Here is a 15,338-nt window from a genome sequence, read left to right as displayed (position 1 = left end):
AGTGCCTTGTTGCAAACAGGATCCATGTTTTGGAATATTTTTTATTCTGTACAGGCCTCCTTCTTTTCACTCGGTTATTTAGGTTAGCTACAATGTTGTTGATCCATCCTCAGTTTTCTATAACAGCCATTAAAGTCAACATTGGTCTCATGGTGAAATCTCTGAGCCTTCCTCTGGCAACTGAGTTTTAAGAAGGATGCCTGTATCTCTGTAGTGACTGTGTGTATTGACACACCATCCAAAGTGTAATTAATAACTTCACCATGCTCAAAGGGATATTCAATGTCTTTTTATTTTAACCCATCTACCAATCGGTGCCCTTCTTTGCGAGAAAACCTCCCTGGTCTTTGTGGTTGAATCTGTGTTTGAAAATCATTGCTTGACTGAGGGACCAGATAATTGTATACAGTGGGGCAAAAAAGTATTTAGTCAGCCACCAATTGTGCAGGTTCTGATAACAAGTTCAAACAGGTGCCATTAATACAGGTAATGAGTGGAGGACAGAGGATCCTCTTAAAGAAGAAGTTACAGGTCTGTGAGAGCCAGAAATCTTGCTTGTTTGTAGGTGATCAAATACTTATTTTCCACCATAATTTGCAAATAAATTCATAAAAAATCCTACAATGTGATTTTCTGGAGAAAAAAAATTCTCATTTTGTCTGTCATAGTTGAAGTGTACCTATGATGAAAATTACAGGCCTCTCATCTTTTTAAGTGGGAGAACTTGCACAATTGGTGGCTGACTAAATACTTTTTTGCCCCACTGTATGTGTTGGGAACAGAGATGAGGTAGTCATTAAAAAATCATTTTGAACACAATTATTGCACACAGGGTGAGTCCTCTCTACCGCACCTGCTGTCTCGACCTCTGAATGCTCGGCTATGAAAAGCCAACTGACATTTACTCCTGAGGTACTGACCTGTTGCACCCTCTACAACCACTGTGATTATTGTTTGACCCTGCTGATCATCTATGAAAATTTGAACATCTTGAAGAACAATTTGGCCTTAATGGCCATGTACTCCTATAATCTCCACCCGACACAGCCAGAAGAGGACTGGCCACCCTTCAGAGCCTGGTTCCTCTCTAGGTTTCTTCCTAGGTTCCCGCCTTTCTAGGGAGTTTTTCCTACATCTGCATTGCTTGCTCTTTGGGGTTTTAGGCTGGGTTTCTGTATAAGTGCATTGTGACAACTACTGATTGATTGTAATAATAGCAGTAGTAATAGTAGTAGTAGCGGTGGTAGTAGTAGTAGTATTATTATTAGCAGTAGTAGTAGTGGTAGTAGTATTATTAGTAGTAGTGGTAGTAGTATTATTATTAGCAGTAGTAGTAGTGGTAGTAGTATTATTAGTAGTAGTATTATTAGCAGTAGTATTAGTGGTAGTAGTATTATTAGCGGTAGTAGTAGTATTATCAGCAGTAGTATTAGTGGTAGTAGTATTATTAGCAGTAGTAGTAGTGGAGATAGTGGTAGTAGCAGCAGTAGTAGTTGTATTAATGGTCGTAGTAGTAGTAGTAGTAGATGGTGGTAGTAGTAGATGGTGGTAGTAGTAGTAGTAGATGGTGGTAGTAGTAGTAGTAGTAGATGGTGGTAGTAGTAGTAGTAGTAGATGGTGGTAGTAGTAGTAGTAGTAGATGGTGGTAGTAGTTGTAGTCGTAGTATTAGTAGAAGTAGCGTTACAGCCTGCATTTAAAATTGATTAAATTGAGATTTTGTGTCCCTGATCAATACCCCATAATGTCAAAGTCAAATTTTGCTTGTAGAACATTTTTGGAATAACAAAAAATATATAGATTCTCTACAGCCCCAGTAGCATCTTGGCCTCTTCACTTTGGGCCATCAGGGTCTTACAGGAGTACCTCTGAAGGAGCTCCTTCACACCAACGCCTCCTCAATCTGAAGAGGATCACAGAGAGATATTCTCATTAGATTGAGGGGGGCGGGATAGGGCAAGTTTAAAAACACGAGGTTAAACTAACCCTACCCCCTCAATCTGAAGAAATAACCAAGAGATATCATTAAACTAGCCCTAACCCCCCCTCAATCTGAAGAAATAACCTAGAGATATCATTAAACTAGCCCTTCCCCCTCTCAATCTGAAGAAATAACCAAGAGATATCATTAAACTAGCCCTAACCCCCCCTCAATCTGAAGAAATAACCAAGAGATATCATTAAACTAGCCCTAACCCCCCCTCAATCTGAAGAAATAACCTAGAGATATCATTAAACTAGCCCTTCCCCCTCTCAATCTGAAGAAATAACCAAGAGATATCATTAAACTAGCCCTAACCCCCCCTCAATCTGAAGAAATAACCAAGAGATATCATTAAACTAGCCCTAACCCCCTCTCAATCTGAAGAAATAACCAAGAGGCATCATTAAACTAGCCCTAACCCCCTCTCAATCTGAAGAAATAACCAAGATATATCATTAAACTAGCCCTAACCCCCCCTCAATCTGAAGAAATAACCAAGAGATATCATTAAACTAGCCCTAACCCCCTCTCAATCTGCAGAAATAACCAAGAGATGTCATTAAACTAGCCCTAACCTCCTCTCAATCTGAAGAAATAACCTAGAGATATCGATAAACTAGCCCTAACCCCCCCTCAATCTGAAGAAATAACCTTGAGATATCATTAAACTAGCCCTAACCCCCCCTCAATCTGAAGAAATAAGATAGAGATATCATTAAGCCCTAACCCTCCACCCCCCTTAATCTGAAGAAATAACCTAGAGATATCATTAAACTAGCCCTAACCCCCCTCAATCTGAAGAAATAACCTAGAGACATCATTAAACTAGCCCTAACCCCCCCTCAATCTGAAGAAATAACCAAGAGATATCATTAAACTAGCCCTAACCCCCCCTCAATCTGAAGAAATAAGATAGAGATATCATTAAGCCCTAACCCTCCACCCCCCTTAATCTGAAGAAATAACCTAGAGATATCATTAAACTAGCCCTAACCCCCCTCAATCTGAAGAAATAACCTAGAGACATCATTAAACTAGCCCTAACCCCCCCTCAATCTGAAGAAATAACCTAGAGATGTCATTAAACTAGCCCTAACCCCCCCCCCCCCTCAATCTGAAGAAATAACCAAGAGATGTCATTAAACTAGCCCTAACCCCCCCCCCCCTCAATATGAAGAAATAACCAAGAGATGTCATTAAACTAGCCCTAACCCCCCTCAATCTGAAGAAATAACCAAGAGATATCATTAAACTAGCCCTAACCCCCCCCCCCCCTCAATCTGAAGAAATAACCAAGAGATATCATTAAACTAGCCCTAACCTCCCCCCCTCAATCTGAAGAAATAACCAAGAGATATTATTAACCCCCCCCCCCCTCAATCTGAAGAAATAACCAAGAGATGTCATTAAACTAGCCCTAACCCCCCCCCCCCCCTCAATCTGAAGAAATAACCAAGAGATATCATTAAACTAGCCCTAACCTCCCCCCCTCAATCTGAAGAAATAACCAAGAGATATTATTAACCCCCCCCCCCCCTCAATCTGAAGAAATAACCAAGAGATAACATTAAACTAGCCCTAACCCCCTCTCAATCTGAAGAAATAACCTAAAGATATCTTTAAACTAGCCCTAACCCCCCTCAATCTGAAGAAATAACCTAGAGATATCATTAAACTAGCCCTAACCCCCCTCAATCTGAAGAAATAACCTAGAGACATCATTAAACTAGCCCTAACCCCCCCTCAATCTGAAGAAATAACCAAGAGATATCATTAAACTAGCCCTAACCCCCCCTCAATCTGAAGAAATAAGATAGAGATATCATTAAGCCCTAACCCTCCACCCCCCTTAATCTGAAGAAATAACCTAGAGATATCATTAAACTAGCCCTAACCCCCCTCAATCTGACAGAAATAACCAAGAGATATCATTAAACTAGCCCTAACCCCCCCCCCCCCTCAATCTGAAGAAATAACCAAGAGATATCATTAAACTAGCCCTAACCTCCCCCCCTCAATCTGAAGAAATAACCAAGAGATATTATTAACCCCCCCCCCCCCTCAATCTGAAGAAATAACCAAGAGATAACATTAAACTAGCCCTAACCCCCTCTCAATCTGAAGAAATAACCTAAAGATATCTTTAAACTAGCCCTAACCCCCCTCAATCTGAAGAAATAACCTAGAGATATCATTAAACTAGCCCTAACCCCCCCCCTCAATCTGAAGAAATAACCAAGAGATGTCATTAAACTAGCCCTAACCTTCCCCTCAATCTGAAGAAATAACCAAGAGATATTATAATAGATTTCTGAGAAGGCACAGTAATATGGGCGATAAAGGATGTGAGAGTTCCATCCTCTCCTTCCATCTGTTCTCTAGACTGGTCATCAGAATGCTGACAGACAGATCCACGGTTAGGTTATCATCAGAATGCTGACAGACAGATCCACGGTTAGGTTATCATCTGAATGCTGACAGACAGATCAACGGTTAGGTTATCATCAGAATGCTGACAGACAGATCAACGGTTAGGTTATCATCAGAATGCTGACAGACAGATCAACGGTTAGGTTATCATGCTGTGCAAGCGGCAATGGTGAGAGACTTGTTTCTGGAAAGGTGTATTTTTCAACTCCGCCCCCTTTGGCAGTTCTATCTTGTCGGAAAATTTTATAGTTAGGGATGGAAATTTCAGGGTTTTTGGTGGTCTCCCTAAACCAGGATTGAGACACGGCTAGGACATCCGGGTTGGCAGAGTGTGCTAAAGCAGTGAATAAAACAAACTTAGGGGGGAGGCTTCTAATGTTAACAAGCTTGAAACCAAGGCTTTTGCAGAAGTCAACAAATGAGAGCGCCTGGGGAATGGGAGTGGAAATAGGCACTGCAGGGCCTGGATTTACCTCTACATCACCAGAGGAGGAGTAGGATAAGGGTACGGCTAAAGGCTGTAATAACTGGTCGTCTAGTACGTTCGAAACAGAGTACAAGGAGCATGTTTCTGTGCACGGTAGAATAGATTCAAGGCATAATGTACAGACAAAGGTATGGTAGGATGTGAATACAGTGGAGGTAAACCTATGCATTGAGTGACGATGAGAGAGGTTTTGTCTCGAGAAATATCATTTAAACCAGGTGAGGTCACTGCATGTGTGGGAGGTGGAACTAAAGGGTTAGCTAAGGCATATTGAGCAGGGCTAGAGGCTCTACAGTGAAATAAGGCAATAATTACTAACCAAAACAGCAATGGACAAGGCATATTGACATTAGGGAGAGGCATGCATAGCCAAGTGATCATAGGGTCCAGTGAGTAGCTAGGCGGGCTGGAGACACTGCGATTCAGACAGCTAGCGGGCCGGGGCAAGCAAGCTAGCAGAAGGGCCTTAGAGGGACGTCGCAACGGAATTAGTCTGTTGTAGCCCCCTCGTGCTGTTACGTCGGCAGACCAGTCGTGATGGATCAGCAGGGGTCCGCGCAGTAAAAGGGTCCAGGCCAATTGGCAAAATAGGTATAGTGGCCCAAGAAATTGGCCGTTGGGCCTCTTTAGCTAACAGTCCGATATGCTCCAGACAGCTAGCGGGCCGCAGCTGCAGATGGGCATTCAGGGGACGTCGCGACGGAGGAACCAGTTGAAAAAAACCCTCGGGCAGATTACGTCGGTAGACCAGTCGTGATGGATCGGCGGGGCTCCGTATCGGCAGTAAAAGGGGTCCAGGCCAATTGGCAAAATAGGTATTGTAGCTCAAGGAGTGGCTGATGGACTTCTTCAGCTAGCCGGGAGATGGGCCTAGCATAGGCTAGCTCCAGGCTAGTTGGTGCTTGCTTCGGGACAGAGACGTTAGCCAGGAGTGGCCACTCAGACAGCAGCTAGCTAGCTGCGATGATCCAGGTGAAAAGGTTCAGAGCTTGCGGTAGGAATCCGGAGATATGGAGAAAAATAAGTACGATATGCCCTGTGCAGACTGGCTGTGCAGACTGGCAAGAGTTGTCCGGGCTAAGGTTAGCTGATGACCGCTAGGAGTGGCTAGCTGACTACTAGCTAGTAGCTAGTTAGCTGGCTAGCTTCTGTGTGGGGTTTCGGTTCAAAAGTAAAGAAAATAGCAGATCCATACCACATTGGGTGAGGCGGATTGCAGGAGAGTATGTTGAAGTTGAGGTTAAGAAAAATATATGTTTTAAATATATGAGAAGAAAAATATATATATACATGGGACACGACAAGACGAAGACAAAGACGCCTGACTGCTACGCCATCTTGGATGACTGGCTGCTGCTGGTCTAATGCTACTGACTGACTGCTGCTGGTCTAATGCTACTGACTGACTGACTGCTGGTCTAATGCTACTGACTGACTGACTGCTGGTCTAATGCTACTGACTGACTGCTGATGGTCTAATGCTACTGACTGACTGACTGCTGGTCTAATGCTACTGACTGACTGCTGCTGGTCTAATGCTACTGACTGACTGACTGCTGGTCTAATGCTACTGACTGACTGCTGGTCTAATGCTACTGGCTGACTGCTGCTGGTCTAATGCTACTGACTGACTGACTGCTGGTCTAATGCTACTGACTGACTGCTGGTCTAATGCTACTGACTGCTGGTCTAATGCTACTGACTGACTGCTGCTGGTCTAATGCTACTGACTGACTGACTGCTGGTCTAATGCTACTGACTGACTGCTGCTGGTCTAATGCTACTGACTGACTGCTGCTGGTCTAATGCTACTGACTGACTGCTACTGACTGACTGCTGGTCTAATGCTACTGGCTGACTGCTGCTGGTCTAATGCTACTGACTGACTGACTGCTGGTCTAATGCTACTGACTGCTGGTCTAATGCTACTGACTGCTGGTCTAATGCTACTGGCTGACTGCTGCTGGTCTAATGCTACTGACTGACTGACTGCTGGTCTAATGCTACTGACTGACTGACTGCTGGTCTAATGCTACTGACTGACTGACTGCTGGTCTAATGCTACTGACTGACTGACTGCTGGTCTAATGCTACTGACTGACTGACTGCTGGTCTAATGCTACTGACTGACTGCCTGGTTCCTCTCTAGGTTTCTTCCTAGGTTTTGGCCTTTCTAGGGAGTTTTTCCTAGCCACCGTGCTTCTACACCTGCATTACTAGCTGTTTGGGGTTTTAGGCTGGGTGTCTGTACAGCACTTCGAGATATTAGCTGATGTACGAAGGGCTATATAAAATAAAAAATAAAATTGATTGATTGATTGACTGCTGGTCTAATGCTACTGGCTGACTGCTGCTGGTCTAATGCTACTGACTGACTGCTGCTGGTCTAATGCTACTGACTGCTGCTGGTCTAATGCTACTGACTGCTGCTGGTCTAATGCTACTGACTGACTGCTGCTGGTCTAATGCTACTGACTGACTGCTGCTGGTCTAATGCTACTGACTGACTGCTGCTGGTCTAATGCTACTGACTGCTGCTGGTCTAATGCTACTGACTGACTGCTGGTCTAATGCTATTGACTGACTGACTGCTGGTCTAATGCTACTGACTGCTGCTGGTCTAATGCTACTGACTGACTGCTGCTGGTCTAATGCTACTGACTGACTGCTGCTGGTCTAATGCTACTGACTGACTGCTGCTGGTCTAATGCTACTGACTGACTGCTGCCGGTCTAATGCTATTGACTGACTGCTGATGGTCTAATGCTACTGACTGACTGCTGCTGGTCTAATGCTACTGACTGACTGCTGCCGGTCTAATGCTATTGACTGACTGCTGGTCTAATGCTATTGACTGACTGCTGGTCTAATGCTACAGACTGCTGGTCTAATGCTATTGACTGACTGCTGGTCTAATGCTACAGACTGCCGGTCTAATGCTATTGACTGACTGCTGGTCTAATGCTATTGACTGACTGCTGGTCTAATGCTACAGACTGCCGGTCTAATGCTATTGACTGACTGCTGGTCTAATGATACTGACTGCTGGTCTAATGCTATTGACTGACTGCTGCTGTCACCTCAATGGTCAAACCAGTGAAAGTAATGAAGAGACTACATTATTAGGGGTCAATGGTCAAACCAGTGAAAGTAATGAAGAGACTACGTTATTAGGGGTCAATGGTCAAACCAGTGAAGAGACTACGTTATTAGGGGTCAATGGTCAAACCAGTGAAAGTAATGAAGAGACTAGTTATTAGGGGTCAATGGTCAAACCAGTGAAGAGACTAGTTATTAGGGGTCAATGGTCAAACCAGTGAAGAGACTAGTTATTAGGGGTCAATGGTCAAACCAGTGAAGAGACTACGTTATTAGGGGTCAATGGTCAAACCAGTGAAGAGACTACGTTATCAGGGGTCATGCTAGTACTCTTCAACTACCTTTGACCTCAAGCCTCGAGCTAGGAGAAAGTGGGCCCTGAGCATGTGAGAAGTGGGCCCTGAGCATGTGAGAAGTGGGCCCTGAGCATGTGAGAAGTGGGCCCTGAGCATGTGAGAAGTGGGCCCTGAGCATGTGAGAAGTGGGCCGTGAGCTATGAGTTAACATTTATAATCACATACGATTTCTTCTTAATTTGGGTCGTTGGAGGACGGTACATTTCTCATGTGGGTTGTTAGAGGACAGTACATCTGACGTAGAGAACCTCTGACGTAGAGAACCTCTGACGTAGAGAACCTCTGACGTAGAGAACCTCTGATGTAGAGGACTAGAATATTTAGAATATCATACAACAGCACTAATACACAACACATGGTCCGTCATCACATCACCCATTACTATCAGGTCACAAGACCCCAGCAGGATACAGCCCCCACACAAAGACAGCCTTTCTCTCTACCAGACAGAGTCACGTTTACTACAGTCTCGTGGTGAAATGTTCCCTTTCCAGAGACACAGGAGGATTCCTGCCCTACTCCTCACCATGGCCTTGGTATCACACTTCCTGACTGACCTACTGACCTGCCCTATTCCTCACCATGGCCTTGGTACCACACTTCCTGACCGACCTACTGACCTGCCCTACTCCTCACCATGGCCTTGGTATCACACTTCCTGACCGACCTACTGACAGAGAGAATCTGTTGGAGGGCTGGAACACACACCAGAGAGGATCTGTTGGAGGGCTGGAACACACACCAGAGAAGATCTGCTGGAGGGCTGGAACACACACCAGAGAGGATCTGTTGGAGGGCTGGAACACACACCAGAGAGGATCTGCTGGAGGGCTGGAACACACACCAGAGAGGATCTGTTGGAGGGCTGGAACACACACCAGAGAGGATCTGCTGGAGGGCTGGAACACACACCAGAGAGGATCTGCTGGAGGGCTGGAACACACACCAGAGAGGATCTGTTGGAGGGCTGGAACACACACCAGAGAGGATCTGTTGGAGGGCTGGAACACACACCAGAGAGGATCTGCTGGAGGGCTGGAACACACACCAGAGAGGATCTGTTGGAGGGCTGGAACACACACCAGAGAGCATCTGCTGGAGGGCTGGAACACACCAGAGGACTACCTTGTTTCTCATACTCCTGCTCCAGAGGGACCAGTGCCCCATCGTCCTCATCTCTGTATCCGTAATACTCAGCTTCCTTCATCACCCTTCATGCCCTTCATCACCCTTCATGTCCTTCATCACCCTTAATCACCCTTCATGTCCTTCATCACCCTTCATGTCCTTCCTGACCCTTCATCACCCTTCATCACCCTTCATGTCCTTCATCACCCTTCATGTCCTTCATCACCCTTCATGCCCTTCATGTCCTTCATCACCATCACCATAGAACTACTGTCTCAATTATATTATGACAGACCATCTAGAACTACTGTCTCTATTATTTTATGAAAGACCAGCTAGATCTACTGTCTATTTTATATTGTGGCATACCAGCTAGATCTACTGTCTCTATTACATTACGAAAGACCAGCTAGATTTACTGTCTCTATTATATTATGGCAGACCAGCTAGATCTACTGTCTCTATTATATTATGGCAGACTAGCTAGATCTACTGTATTTACTATATTACGACAGACCAGCTAGAACTACTGTCTCAATTATATTTTGACAGACCAGCTAGATCTAGTGCCTCTACTATATTATGACAGACTAGCTAGATCTCCTGTCTCTATTATATTACTACAGACCAGCTAGATCTACTGTCTCTACTATATTACGACAGACCAGCTAGATCTACTGTCTTTATTATATTACGATAGAACAGCTATATCTACTGTCTCTATTATATTATGAAAGACCAGCTAGATCTACTGTCTCTATTATATTATGACAGACCAGCTAGATCTACTGTCTCTATTATATTATGGCAGACCAGCTAGATCTACTGTCTCTATTATATTATGACAGACCAGCTAGGTCTACTGCCTCTACTATATTATGACAGACCAGCTAAATCTATTATATCTTATATATTACGACAGACTAGCTAGAACTACTGTCTCTATTATATTATGACATACCAACTAGATCTACTGTCTCTATTATATTATGACATACCAACTAGATCTACTGTCTCTATAATAATATGGCAGACTAGCTAGATCTACTGTCTCTACTATATTATGACAGACCAGCTACATCTACTGTATTTATTATATTACGACAGACCAGCTATATCTATTGTCTTTATTATATTATGATAGACCAGCTAGATCTACTGTCTCTATTATATCATGACATACCAGCTAAATCTACTGTCTCTGTTATATTATGACAGACCAGCTAGATCTACTGCCTCTACTATTCTATGACAGAACAGCTACATCTACAGTCTCTAATATTTTATGATAGACCTGCTATATCTACTGTCTCAATTTTATTATGACAGACCAGCTAGATCTACTGCCTCTACTATATTATGACAGACCAGCTATATCTATTATCTCTATTATATTATGACAGACCAGCTCCATCTACTGTATTTATTATATTATGACAGACCAGCTCCATCTACTGTATTTATTATATTACGACAGACCAGCTATATCTACTATCTCTATTATATTACGACAGACCAGCTAGATCTACTGTCTCTATTATATTATGGCAGACCAGCTAGATTTACTGTCTCTATTATATTATGGCAGACCAGCTAGATCTACTGTCTCTATTATATTATGGCAGACAAGCTAGATCTACTCTATTTACTATATTAAGACAGACCAGCTAGAACTACTGTCTCAATTATATTATAACAGACCAGCTAGATCTACTGTCTCTACTATATTATGACAGACCAGCTATATCTATTATATATATTATTTTATGACAGACCAGCTACATCTACTGTCTTTATTATATTACGACAGACCAGCTATATCTAATGTCTCTATTATATTACGACAGACCAGCTAGAACTACTGTCTCTATTATTTTATGAAAGACCAGCTAGATCTACTGTCTCTTTTATATTACGAAAGACCAGCTTGATTTACTGTCTCTTATATTATGGGAGACTAGCTAGATCTACTGTCTCTACTATATTATGGCAGACCAGCTATATTTACTGTCTGTATTATATTATGGCAGACCAGCTAGATCTACTGTCTCTATTATATTATGGCAGACTAGCTAGATATACTGTCTCTATTATATTACTACAGACCAGCTAGATCTACTGTCTCTTTTATATTATGGCAGATCCGCAAGATCTACTGTCTCTATTATATTACGACAGACTAGCTAGAACACGTCTCTATTATATTATGACATACCAACTAGATCTACTGTCTCTATAATATTATGGCAGACTAGCTAGATCTACTGTCTCTACTACATTATGACAGACCAGCTAGATCTACTGTCTCTATTATATCATGACATACCAGCTAAATCTACTGTCTCTGTTATATTATGACAGACCAGCTAGATCTACTGCCTCTTTTATATTATGACAGACCAGCTATATCTAATGTCTCTATTATATTACGACAGACCAGCTAGATCTACTGTCTCTACAATTTTATGACAGACCAGCTAGATCTATTATATATATTATTTTATGACAGACCAGCTACATCTACTGTCTTTATTATATTACGACAGACCAGCTATATCTACTGTCTCTATTATATTATGACAGACCAGCTAGATCTACTGTCTCTATTATATTATGACAGACCAGCTAGATCTACTGCCTCTATTATATTATGACCGACCAGCTAGATCTACTGTCTCTACAATTTTATGACAGACCAGCTACATCTACTGTCTTTATTATATTACGAAAGACCAGCTAGATCTACTGTCACTTTCATATTATGGCAGACCAGCTAGATATACTGTTTCTATTATATTATGGCAGACTAGCTAGATTTACTGTATTTATTATATTACGACAGACCAGCTAGATCTACTGTCGCTACTATATTATGACAGACCAGCTAGATCTATTATATATATTATTTTATGGCAGACCAGCTAGATCTACTGTTTCTATTATATTACGAAAGACCAGCTAGATTTACTGTCTCTATCATATTATGGCAGACTAGCTAGATCTACTGTCTCTATTATATTACGAAAGACCAGCTAGATTTACTGTCTATAATATTATGGCAGCCAAGATTGATCTACTGTCTCTATTATATTATGACAGAACAGCTAGATCTACTATTATATTACTGCAGACCAGCTAGATTTACTGTCTCTTTTATATTATGACAGACTAGCTAGATCTACTGTCTCTATTATATTATGACCGACCAGCTAGATCTACTGTCTCTATTATATTATGACAGACCAGCTAGATCTACTGTCTCTATTATATTATGACAGACCAGCTATATCTACTGTCTCTATTATATTATGGCACACCAGCTAGATCTACTCTCTCAATTATATTTTGACAAACCAGCTAGATCTACTGTCTCAATTATATTATGGCAGACCAGCTAGATTTACTGTCTCAATTATATTATGGCAGACCAGCTAGATGTACTGTCTCTACTATATTATGGCAGACCAGCTATATCTACTCTCTCAATTATATTATGACAAACCAGCTAGATCTACTGTCTCAATTATATTATGGCAGACCAGCTAGATGTACTGTCTCTATTATATTATGGCACACCAGCTAGATCTACTCTCTCAATTATATTATGACAGACCAGCTAGATCTACTGTCTCAATTATATTATGGCAGACCAGCTAGATGTACTGTCTCTATTATATTATGGCAGACCAGCTAGATCTACTGTCTCAATTATATTATGGCAGACTAGTTAGATCTACTGTCTCAATTATATTATGGCAGACCAGCTATATCTACTCTCTCAATTTTAGAACGAAAGACCAGCTAGATCTACTGCCTCCTATATATTATGACAGACCAGCTATATCTACTGCCTCTACAATACTATGAAAGACAAGCTATATTTATTATCTCTATTATATTACGACAGACCAGCTATATCTAATGTCTCTATTATATTATGACAGACCAGCTAGATCTACTATCTCTATTATACTACGAAAGACCAGCTAAATTTACTCTCTCTAGTATATTATGACAGACCAGCTAGATCTACTGTCTCTATTATATTATGGCAGACTAGCTAGATCTACTATATTACGACAGACCAGCTAGATCTATCTCATTTATTTTATTACAGACCAGCGAGATCTATTATACAGTGGGGCAAAAAAGTATTTAGTCAGCCACCAATTGTGCAAGTTCTCCCACTTAAAAAGATGAGAGAGGCCTGTAATTTTCATCATAGGTACACTTCAACTATGACAGACAAAATGAGGAAAAAAAATCCAGAAAATCACATTGTACGATTTTTAATGAATTTATTTGCAAATTATGGTGGACAATAAGTATTTGGTCAATAACAAAAGTTTCTCAATACTTTGTTATATACCCTTTGTTGGCAATGACAGAGGTCAAACGTTTTCTGTAAGTCTTCACAAGGTTTTCACACACTGTTGCTGGTATTTTGGCCCATTCCTCCATGCAGATCTCCTGTAGAGCAGTGATGTTTTGGGGCTGTTGCTGGGCAACATGGACTTTCAACTCCCTCCAAAGATTTTCTATGGGGTTGAGATCTGGAGACTGGCTAGGCCACTCCAGGACCTTGAAATACTTCTTACGTAGCCACTCCTTCGTTGCCCGGGCGGTGTGTTTGGGATCATTGTCATGCTGAAAGACCCAGCCACGTTTCATCTTCAATGCCCTTGCTGATGGAAGGAGGTTTTCACTCAAAATCTCAAGATACATGGCCCCATTCATTCTTTCCTTTACACGGATCAGTCGTCCTGGTCCCTTTGCAGAAAAACAGCCCCAAAGCATGAAGTTTCCACCCCCATGCTTCACAGTAGGTATGGTGTTCTTTGGATGCAACTCAGCATTCTTTGTCCTCCAAACATGACGAGTTGAGTTTTTACCAAAAAGTTATATTTTGGTTTCATCTGACCATATGACATTCTCCCAATCTTCTTCTGGGTCATCCAAATGCTCTCTAGCAAACTTCAGACGGGCCTGGACATGTACTGGCTTAAGCAGGGGGACACGTCTGGCACTACAGGATTTGAGTCCCTGGCGGCGTAGTGTGTTACTGATGGTAGGCTTTGTTACTTAGGTCCCCCCGTGTGGTTCTGGGATTTTTGCTCACCGTTCTTGTGATCATTTTGACCGAGGGAGATTATCAGTGGTCTTGTATGTCTTCCATTTCCTAATAATTGCTCCCACAGTTGATTTCTTCAAACAAAGCTGCTTACCTATTGCAGATTCAGTCTTCCCAGCCTGGTGCAGGTCTACAATTTTGTTTCTGGTGTCCTTTGACAGCTCTTTGGTCTTGGCCATAGTGGAGTTTGGAGTGTGACTGTTTGAGGTTGTGGACAGGTGTCTTTTATACTGATAACAAGTTCAAACAGGTGCCATTAATACAGGTAACGAGTGGAGGACAGAGGAGCCTCTTAAAGAAGACTTTACAGGTCTGTGAGAGCCAGAAATCTTGCTTGTTTGTAGGTGACCAAATACTTATTTTCCACCATAATTTGCAAATAAATTCATTAAAAATCCTACAATGTGATTTTTTCCCCCTCATTTTGTCTGTCATAGTTGAAGTGTACCTATGATGAAAGTTACAGGCCTCTCTCATCTTTTTAAGTGGGAGAACTTGCACAATTGGTGGCTGACTAAATACTTTTTGCCCCACTGTAGATGGCTTTATTTACACTGTAACGTCACCTAGAGGTACTCTCTCTGGTGCTGCTGAAACTGATATAGATGGCTTTATTTACACTGTAACGTCACCTAGGAGGTACATGTTGAATACTGTATGCGCTTGTAGTTTGTCAATGTGAATAAAAATAAGTAATGCATTGCAACGATGGAATCTGATCAACT

The sequence above is a fragment of the Salvelinus alpinus genome, chromosome 12 (genome assembly GCF_045679555.1).
Source record: "Salvelinus alpinus chromosome 12, SLU_Salpinus.1, whole genome shotgun sequence".
NCBI lineage: Eukaryota > Metazoa > Chordata > Actinopteri > Salmoniformes > Salmonidae > Salvelinus > Salvelinus alpinus.
The sequence above is the reverse complement of the archived record's forward strand: the minus strand, read 5'-3'. Positions refer to the sequence as shown.